The sequence below is a fragment of the Tupaia chinensis genome, unplaced genomic scaffold (genome assembly GCF_000334495.1).
Source record: "Tupaia chinensis unplaced genomic scaffold, TupChi_1.0 Scaffold000527_1, whole genome shotgun sequence".
In the NCBI taxonomy this organism is placed as follows: domain Eukaryota; kingdom Metazoa; phylum Chordata; class Mammalia; order Scandentia; family Tupaiidae; genus Tupaia; species Tupaia belangeri.
Genome location: NW_006160040.1, coordinates 4,605,587 through 4,615,522, shown reverse-complemented (window position 1 = coordinate 4,615,522; position 9,936 = coordinate 4,605,587). Strand labels below are relative to the sequence as shown.

General features: G+C 37.8%; 1 protein-coding gene across 1 annotated transcript in view; it reads left to right on the top strand.

Moving 5' to 3' along the window:
- Positions 1 to 8: 8 nt before the first annotated feature.
- SESN1 (sestrin 1) overlaps positions 9 to 9,936 on the top strand; it is a gene marked incomplete in the record, with an annotated part of 115,180 nt that continues 105,252 nt past the window's right edge. The window contains 1 exon segment of the mRNA XM_027775126.1: positions 9 to 718.

Genomic DNA, 9,936 nt, shown 5'->3' with positions numbered 1-9,936 from the left:
GGACCGCGTGGCTACACAGACAAAAAAAAAAAAAAATGCCCAAATGGCTGGAGGGCGTTCAACTGTTACCAGCCTCTTTGGGCAGAGCACGGATTTGACAGCTCCTCGACGTGAGGATATCCGCTGACCCCGCGAGACGGAGAATTCTGCCGAGCCTTCTGTCCTGCAAAGCCACCGCTGTAGGCTGCAACTTTCCAACTTTGTTTTTCCCCGTCTGACCAGAAGATTGCCCCTTCGTGTGGGCTGAGAGGGTGATCTGTCTTGTAGAGCGGTTGAAAACGTCCGTCCGAAAGACACTTCTGGTTCCAAATGTCACCCAGACGTGTTTTTTGACGACTCTGTTTCTCCGATTTTATTCATACACTTTTAAAATACCAAGAGCTTTTTGGGCATGCTGAGAGGTGACTGAAGCCTGCAAAGGAAAAACTCCGATTGTCATGGCCGAAGGAGAGAATGAAGTGAGATGGGATGGACTGTGCAGTAGAGATTCGAGTACTCGAGAGACAGCACTGGAAAACATTAGGCAAATCATTTTGAGAAAAACCGAGTGTCTTCGTTCGGTGAAAGAGACACCTTATCGCCCATCAGACGGGATTTCAAATGCTGTTTCTTTGGATGGGTTGAATAAGCTTCTTGCTCACCTGCTTATGCTTTCTAAGAGGTGTCCTTTTAAAGATGTAAGAGAGAAAAGTGAGTTTATTCTGATTAGAGCGTCCAGGTAAGGAGGAGCATTAGAAGCACAACTGTCTCTCAGTATAATGAAATTTTATTTGCTGTTAATTCATGTTGTGTTTGCTTTCGGTAGGTTGTTATAATTTGAGCTGTTATGGTGAACTCACTTTGCATATTAAAATTGCCGTTATTCTGTAAAACATTGAATTTTGGGCCAAAACTGGACAAGATGAACCAAAGTAAAAACAGTAGTTTAAATAAGTATTGGTTTTCTAGAGCTTTCTAGGCAGAAACTGTATTGCTCCTGGAAAAATATCTGAAAGGTACAGCTTATGGCAAGTAAAGACTTGTTTTTTCCTATTCTTTTTCATGTTTTTGGAAAGTGTAGCCAGTATACTTTTCACATTGTTACGAACAGTGTTCTGTGTGGAAAGTTTCACATTTAATAGCCTCTAAAAATGATAAAGGATATTAAATGTTTCCTAGTTAGTTTTTTTCAAGATAACTGGTGAAACAATTTTCTCTTGTTACTCAGCTTTCTCTGTTTGCCTAAATTGTGTTTTTTTTAACATACATATCTATTTAATTTGCGAGTGCAGCAACTTAAAAATACAGTAGTATAGTTTTCCCTGCATTTTGTAAAGTCAATTTATCACCTTTTATTCGAAGACTTATAATTATTTTTTGTAGAGAAGTGGTATTTTTAGATATTAAGAATGTTCAGTAACATGTTAAATATGATGGCCAATCTATAAACTCAATTCACATGTGTTCAAGGTATGTATGAGTTCTTAAAATTTGTAATTTACTTGAATATATCTGTAAGCTAAAGTGGACAGTTTCTTTATACTAGCCAGAACTTAGTTTAAAGCAACAGAGAAGTTGCCATATCCACAAAATGAAGACTTTAAGATTTAGATAATCCCTCTTCAGGAACACTTTGGAAACAATGATGATTTATGATTTATTTATCCAGAGTTACCAGAGAAGAATCAACTTTAGGAGCTTAAAGTTTATCCTTTTACGTATAAAGAGTTATTTCTTTTAAATTGTAGTGAATGTGAGAACCACATTTAATATATATAGGGTATAGCACCATATGATCCCTGTTTTTTTTAATTTTTTGTGGCCAGTTTTTCTAGTCTTTCTGTCCTTTCTTTCCCCTGCTGTCAGTATACTTAACTTTGGTCTCTTCCTGATCTTTTATTTTGCTGCTTATTTATGCTAGAATGGGAAACCAGTTAACCAGTTTTGTTAAGAATTATATTGAAAATAAAAGCAAGCAGACTCTGGGGGTTACAGTGTCAAAGGATTGCTATATAATAGTAAGTAAATGGGTGCTGGAGTCAGACCTGGGCTCAAATTCTCCTCCTTTATTAATGTACTGCATAACCTTGGGCAAGCTACTTGACCATTCTAGGCTTGCATTTCTACATCTACAAAATGGGAATAACAACATAGAACTGTTGTGAGAATTGAATGAGCTGTGAAGTGCCCCGGTATATATTGGGTCATCAGAAAAGTCATGATGCATTTTTAAATAGAAAAATACAGCATGACTTTTCCAACAACCCAATAGTAGATGCTCCTCTCTCATAAGTGAAACACATGTACTATGTGATATATATTGTAAGACTCATTCATCTTGCAGAAGGACTCAAGAATTTCCTCTTCTGTGATTTCCCATAGACTTATATTCTCTTTATCATCTTCATGTCTATTGTATTTGATTCCTGCCACAATTATAACAAGCACATATATTGTGCTATAATCACATGTTTATGTGTCCTCCCCCATGAGGGCTGTAAGTTCTCAAGAGTATTGACTGAATCTGGAAGCTACAAAATAAATATCCAGTGAATGAACAAATTTATATTTGCCTCTTTCTGTTTCTCATCAGCCTAAATAGGTGAAGTTTCCCATTTAGGGACCTTGTAGCTTGGCATCATTCATTCATACATGCATTCATGCAACAAATGTTTATTAAACCCCTGGTGAATGTCACACTAAGATCTGAAGACCACTGGTAATAATTTTGACATTCTACCAAAGAGAGATCATGAAGAAGTAAACAAATAATTTAATTTTAAATGGTAAGGGAAGACTTCTCTGAGGCGATGACTTTTAAGCAGAGACTTGATAAAATAAATTTTTTCCCACAGGAGAGAGAAGGATACACATACTATATGTGTGAAAGCCTTATGGCAAGAGAGCAGATGAGTTCCAGAAACTAAAAGTATTGCAAGTATGGTTGAAGCAGATAGTTTGAGGGGAGTGCAGAAACTTAGGAGCACGTGTTCCAAGCTGGCCCGCCCGTAGGGCAGTGATTACGTACTGTAGGTTGGGAGCCAGATCTCACAGGGTTTGGATCTTGGCCCTAGAGGCACTGGGTGCTTGTGCCTGCATATACAAATTCCTGACAGTCTGAGAAATGGAGAAGGAAAAAAGATGGCTGCATGACCACACCCTATTTGGGGAGGTGCTCTCTCTCTGGGAGTGAACATGCCCTCAGGCAATTAAAAACAAATACTTTGGGGAACCAGCAGTTAGCGCATCCCGGACCGGGTGGCTTAAAACTCAGGCCGGGCGAGTGTGTGTGCATGCGTGCGTGCCCAAGATCCCAAGAGAATGGAGGAGAAGGGGTTGCGGCGTGCCCATCCCCCCTGGGGGGTGATTTCTCACTTTAGTCCCAAACCCGGTGACTTAAACTCACACCGGCACATGTGTGTGCGTGCATGCCCAAGATCCTGAGAGGAGAATGGAGAAGGGGTTGTGATGTGGCCATCACCCCAGGGGGGTGATTTCTCGTCTTCTGTCTCTCTGTCTCTCTCTGTCTTTCTGGTGAGCGTACATGCCCTATAGCAAAAACCTCTCCGAAAAAAAAAAAAAAAAGTCAGAGGGGACCTGGCTTCAATACCACATTAGCTCTACATCCTTGAACGAGAGATGTAATCTCTTCCTGACTCAGTTGCCTCATTTGCAAATAGTTCCTGCCTCACAATGTTGTAGAATATAACAGAGTAAAATGAAAGGCAAAACATAGTCCAGTGCCTCACTCAGTAATGAAATGCTCTGTAATGTGTATTCTTACTGTTACTAGGCAGGAGAGAAAGCTCTCATAGAGGCTTATAGGCCTTGTCAAGAATTGTGGACTTTATTCGATGAGTGCCACTGAGGAGTTTTAAGCAAGATAATGCCAAGATCAATGTCTTAGAAGGCTCATTCTAGAAACAGTGTAGAGAATACATTTTTCAGGGCTAAGAGTGAATGTGAGATATCACTTAGGATGATGTTCCACTAATCTATGGCAAAGATGGTGGTGGACTAGCATGCAGTGGGAGAACTAGAAAAAAGGGAATGGGTTTGAGAGCAAGATATTAGAAACCACAAGATATATATTATTTAATTGCATTTAGAACTGAGGAAAATAACAAAATCAAGGATGGCTCTAAAGTGTCTGTCTTGAACTACATGATGAATAGTGCAGTAATTACCTGAGAAGAGTCTTAGGGGTCAGTTTAAGGGAAAGTGAGTTCTGTTTTTAGACTTGTTGAAGTTAAGTTGCCTATGAGACATCCATGTAGAAATGATTCCTATGTGGATTTCTGTCCCTGCTTCTGCTCTTATGGTTCTGCCATTGTTATCTCTCACTTCCAAACTTAACCCACCCTCCTACCTTTCTACCCATCATCCACATAGCTGCAGACCTGTTTATCTAAAATGAAAATCTGACCATGTTGCTTTCCAGTCTAAAGACCCTTTATGATAGGATTGAATCCACACTGCTTAAGAATGTCTCATGCTGCCTAGCATCATCTGGATTCCACTTTCCTCTCCAGCATCATTGCCCACATCTCTGCCTCACAGCTCACACTCTAGCATGAGCCTCACATGGGCAACCAAATATTAATTCAAATGTTGGGTTCCATAGTGCCTTCCATTATTCATTAATAAAGCAGCAAAAGCTGAGCTGCATATTCAATTCCTGCAGCTGTTCCCGAAGGCCCTTAATTGCTAGAAGTTGGCTGAGAAGACTATAGTCCGCAAGGGAGAAATGGTGGGGTGGTAACTGGATTGACTCTACTCCAAATGGCTAGACTTGTACAAAATTGGAACACTGGGAGATGTTATCTTCTTTTTATACACCTAGTCTCAATTTACTGATTTTACACCAACAAAACTTAAATATATTCAACATATTTTTGATAACTATTCTGTGTCAGGCACTGTACACAGGACTGGAAGATGTGAAAGATCTGTTTCCCATGCTTTTGAAGAAGGTCTTCCATTATATTGGGCCTTATTTATGCTTTTTTTTTTTTTAAGAAACTTTTAAAAAGGAAAACCTATAACACTTTTTCAATATGCGTAATTACCTGAGCAAAGGAATAGAATTTTTTAAAGAATTATTTATTTAGTTTTATTGAGTATTATTAGAATTACTTAAATTTGCTACAGGGCACATGCACTCACCAGAGAGAGAGACAGAGAGAGGGAAAGTGAGAAATCAAGCTGCCAGGTTGGGGACTCAAACTGTGATATGGGAGTCCAGTGCTTTAACCACCATGCCACCTGCTGGCCCACAGGAACAGAATGTTAATGCAGGTCCACTTAACCACTCCAGGGAGCTGTAGACTTGCTGGGCTTCATTAAGGGAGAAAATGAGCATGCATACATGTATCAAAAAGTTATGAGGGGTATCCAAAATAATGATCATTTGATCATTTTTATTCCCATACGATAAAAAGGCAAAAATTAATTTTTTATAAGCTGGTGAACCGTTAACACTGTCCATACATAAATGGCTTATGATAGAAAATTTAGACCAAGTAACAAAACATTTATCTTTGTTAAGGTGGGGTTAGAGAGGCTTTTATTTAATGAAGTGATTGTTAACCCCAGGGAGAAATGAAACTTTATTGTTGAGCATGATGCACATTGTCATTTATTAGAGTTGGAGTTGGTCTACTTAGTTGATATCCAATTGGATAAGATATAGTTTGTAGATATAATAGTAAGTTTATTATTTCACATAAGTCCTGAGGTTGGGCAGTTCCAAGCTTGACTGATTAATTCATTGGCTCAGCTACATTACCTTTTTGTTTTCCATCTTGTTTTGTTCTCCTTTATTTAGCATTGCTAGCAGTCTCTCTCCTCCTGGTTGCAAGGTTGCTAGGGTATGCTGTTCCCATCACCATGTGCAGTCAGAACCATCCACAACTAGGGGGCAAAAGTTTCTTCCCAAGTACCTATCAAGGAAGAAAAACTTTTCCCAGAAACTCTGCAGTAGATGTCTCAGTTTCTGTTGGCCAGGATTGGGTCATATGACCTTTCCTAAGCCTGTCATTGGCAAGGAAATTGTGTATTTCTATTTTTGGTTTGGACTAATCATCATTCAGTTCCTAAGAGCCAGGGACTCATCATTTGGACAGAGATTTCTGAAGGGGGCGGGAAGGCAGTCAGTTCTAATTAGAAGTTTCCATTATAAATGCAAGTGCATCGAACTAGGTAATATATAGTGTGTTAATAATTTGGATTTTATTAGATTAGATGCATACCTAGTTCATTTATAATGGGGCTATAAAATACAATTTATAACCGAGTAGGGACATTCTCGAAGGAGAGTTTGTCTTTTTAAATTACTGTTTTGTTTTGAATTTTTACTGCCATCTAGTCAAAGCCAAAAATTTAAGGTAGTGCATCTCAAACATTCGCCGCCAACTGTTAGGTATCACAGCACATACGAGAGTCCTCTTCCAACATTTACGCTGTCTTTCTTTTATTTATACCATTTTTTCTGGTCATACACTGAGAACTCACTCCTTTTCGCTCAGAAAATGTTGTGGCTTACTTCTCTACTCAGCACTTCCTCTCATTCCTATCTTTGACCACTTTTCTTTCCTTGCTTTGAGACTCAAAGGAAAATACTATTTACTGTCAGATTTTCTGGGCTTCTTAGGATAGTGTGAAGAGGTCAAAGGCAAATCTTTAACACTTTTTGTTTTCTAAATGGTTTGAAGACCAGAGAACCAATGTTTGTTGACTTTGTTTTTTTTTTTTCCTCTTGCTTACAGGATGAATTGTATCTGTACTATCTACCCTCTGTGTCCTCTTTATAATATATACATACATCCTGTCCTCTTTGTTGTAACTGTTCAGAGAGATTGATACTAACAAAGAGACTGTTTAAAAAATGTCCAGATTTCAGCTATTTCTCTTAACAGTGCCCCAAATGACCTCTGACATGAAGAAAACAGAATGATTCATTTTTAAAAGTATTTTCCCAACATATTTATTTTGTTTAAAATGAGATATACTATTTTGTACAAAGATAGGATGTTAAAAATTGTGTATTAAATTTTAATTTAAGGTCATAGGTTGCTTAGGAAATCATGGAGAATCCTTTGAAACAATAGTTAAGCTTAATTATCTTTTTTTCACCTTTAACGCGTTATGCCCTTAAAGTGCCTATATATGTGAATAACTCATGGAGTGAAAAAATTAGAAAATAGGTGTGCTGTTCTCTTTGTTTTGAGATTATATTTATTTTCCTTTTAGTAAGCCATTAGAAATTTGCAAGATATCTTTTTACTATTTGAATAGGTAATAAATTAATATTTAAACAACTAACTTAAGGATTTGTTGAGACTTTGAGCTGACAGAAAGTAGCCATTGAATCTTGACTATAATAAAGGATTCTTAATCACTTGAATTTTTGATAAAATGAGTGCTTCTTATTATAATATCATGTATTAATTCTAAATAATTTTTTGGGGGACCACCAGGTGGCGTGCTGGTTGAGGCACTGGACACTCCCACATGGCTGACCATGGTTCAAGTCCTGGACCTGGTGGCTTGCTTTCTCACTTTCCCTATCTCTCTTTCCATGTCTCTCTCTGGTCAAGTTAAAATAAAAATGAAGGAGTAAATAAAATTAAAACAAACAATTAAAAAAAAGAATTTTCATATTTAAAAACAAGCCATGTTTATGTTGCAGCAAATATCATTAACTGGGAGGAACCAAAGATGTGGGGGAGAAAACAACTTTGAATTTGTAGAAGGACTAGGTTGATGCTTAGGGGTAGAGGCACTGCTTAAAATGTGTAGAAAGTGCTGCTGGAAACATATTGGCACCAAGCAAGCCTTGTCACCAATTTTAATCTCTTCTTTGTTAGAATTTCACAGGGCTGGCAGATGGCATGGTGGTTCAGGGCACTGGACTCCACATGGCCAACTGTAGTTCAAGTCCTGGACCTGGTGGCTTAGTTTCTCACTTCCCCCACCCCTCTCTCTCACTCTGTCCCTCTCTGGTCAAATTAAAATAAATAAATAAATAAATAGTTAAATGCAATAATTTTTTTAAAAAATAATTTCTCAAGTCAGTCCCTTTTTTTCACATCACATAAATAAAATATCTTGATTTTTGTGTGAAATTCTGTGTAAAATAGGATTTGCTTACTCAGTTTTTCTAGCTCATGGTCATTACATTAAATGTGAAAGACATTAATTGGCCATAAAGAAATTACCTGGTACTTTATGCTAGCATGTTATACTCTAGAAATCAGGTTGGGAAGATTCTTTAGACTGGTTAGTGATTGTATTTCTAGGGGCACTGGGAAACTAGACATCTTAATTATGAAAATCTGAGTTTGATAGTTACACTATGGGAACATTATTTCATGCTTGTTCCCCCCACCCCTGTTGGTTATTAAACCAAGTTAAGCCAGTGTTGAAAAATATATATTTACCATAAAATTATTGTATGAAATAAAAAGGCTTTTTAGGGTGCCATCAGGTGGCTTAGTGTTTAAGGCATTGGACTCCCATGTGGTTGACTGGTTGGAATCCTGTGACTTGAAAATTACTCTGGATGTGTGTGTGTGTGTGTGTGTGTGTGTGTGTGCCCAAAATCCCAGGAGGAGAATGGAAAAAAAGGGACTGTGGCATGACCATCCCCCCCTTCCCCAGGGGTGATTTCTCACTTTCCCTCTCACTGTGCCTCCCTGTCTCTATCACCATCTAGTGAAGGCACCCTATGGCAAAAACCTTTAAAAAAAGAAAAAAAGAGCTTTTTTAGAAGATGCTTGTTTCTAAAAATGTTTTCACTAGAAACACTTAGAGAATTTCTGTGGGATGATTATTAGAACCATATATTGCATTTTCCCAGTTGGCATTTTATTGTTTTATTTTGTCATTGGGCAAGAGCACTCACCAAGCAGGGGGGTTAAATGGAGGTGAGGAGAAGCACTTCCCAGCAGGACATGGTCATGTTCCAGGATCCTTCTCCATTTCTCTATCCTTTTGGGATTTGGGGCACACACACACACAGATAGGCACACACATGTGCTCAGTATGTTTTTTGAGACATTGAGGCCAGGATTCAAACCACAGTCGTCCATATGGGATTTGGCTTCCTTAATCACCAGGCCATGTGTCTGGCCCAGTGTTTTATTGTTAAATGTTTGTGTATTACTTGTAAACACACAGTTTATGGCATGCTTTTTAAGTAAATAGATAAAAAACAAGTTCCAGTTAGTTTTCTGTGTGTGTGTGAAAGATTTTTGCTATAGGGCACATGTGCTCACCAGAGAGACAGAGAGACAAAGCAAGAAATCATTCCCTGGGGGAGGGGTGGGATGGACACTCTGCAATCCCTTTTCCAGTCTCCTCTTGGAATTTTGGGCATACATGCACACATGCCCAGCATAGTTTCAAGCTGCTGAGTCCAGTACTCAAAACCACAGTCAACTACATGGCAGTCCATTGATATAACCATTACATCATCTGCTGGTCCTCAAGATCCAGTTTATAAGTGAAATTGGGCAACCAAAGAATAGCCTGTCTTCTCATGCTCTTTTATATAGCTCTTTTATATCTGTATTTACAGAGAAATCCAATACATTGCAGTGAAATAATGGAATGACCTTGGAAAAGTTAAATACTTTCAGTTTTATAGTTTATTTAAATCTTAACATATTTTTAATTTAAAAAGTGAAAGGTCTCAGAATTATAAATCATTACTTATATTATAAAATTACCTTAAGGTAACTTCCTAAACTTTTAAAGCATATTAAAGGGAGATAAAAATTTACGATGTCAGCATTGTGAGTTATATGACCCAAATAAACATTTATTCATTGATGTGTGTGCTTGTGTGTGTGTGTGTATGTATATGATTCAGTGAATACACACATTCATTTAGTGAATAGTAGTCATTTAGTGTTTTAACTTAAAATTGTTTAAATTGATAAGTTGATATATATA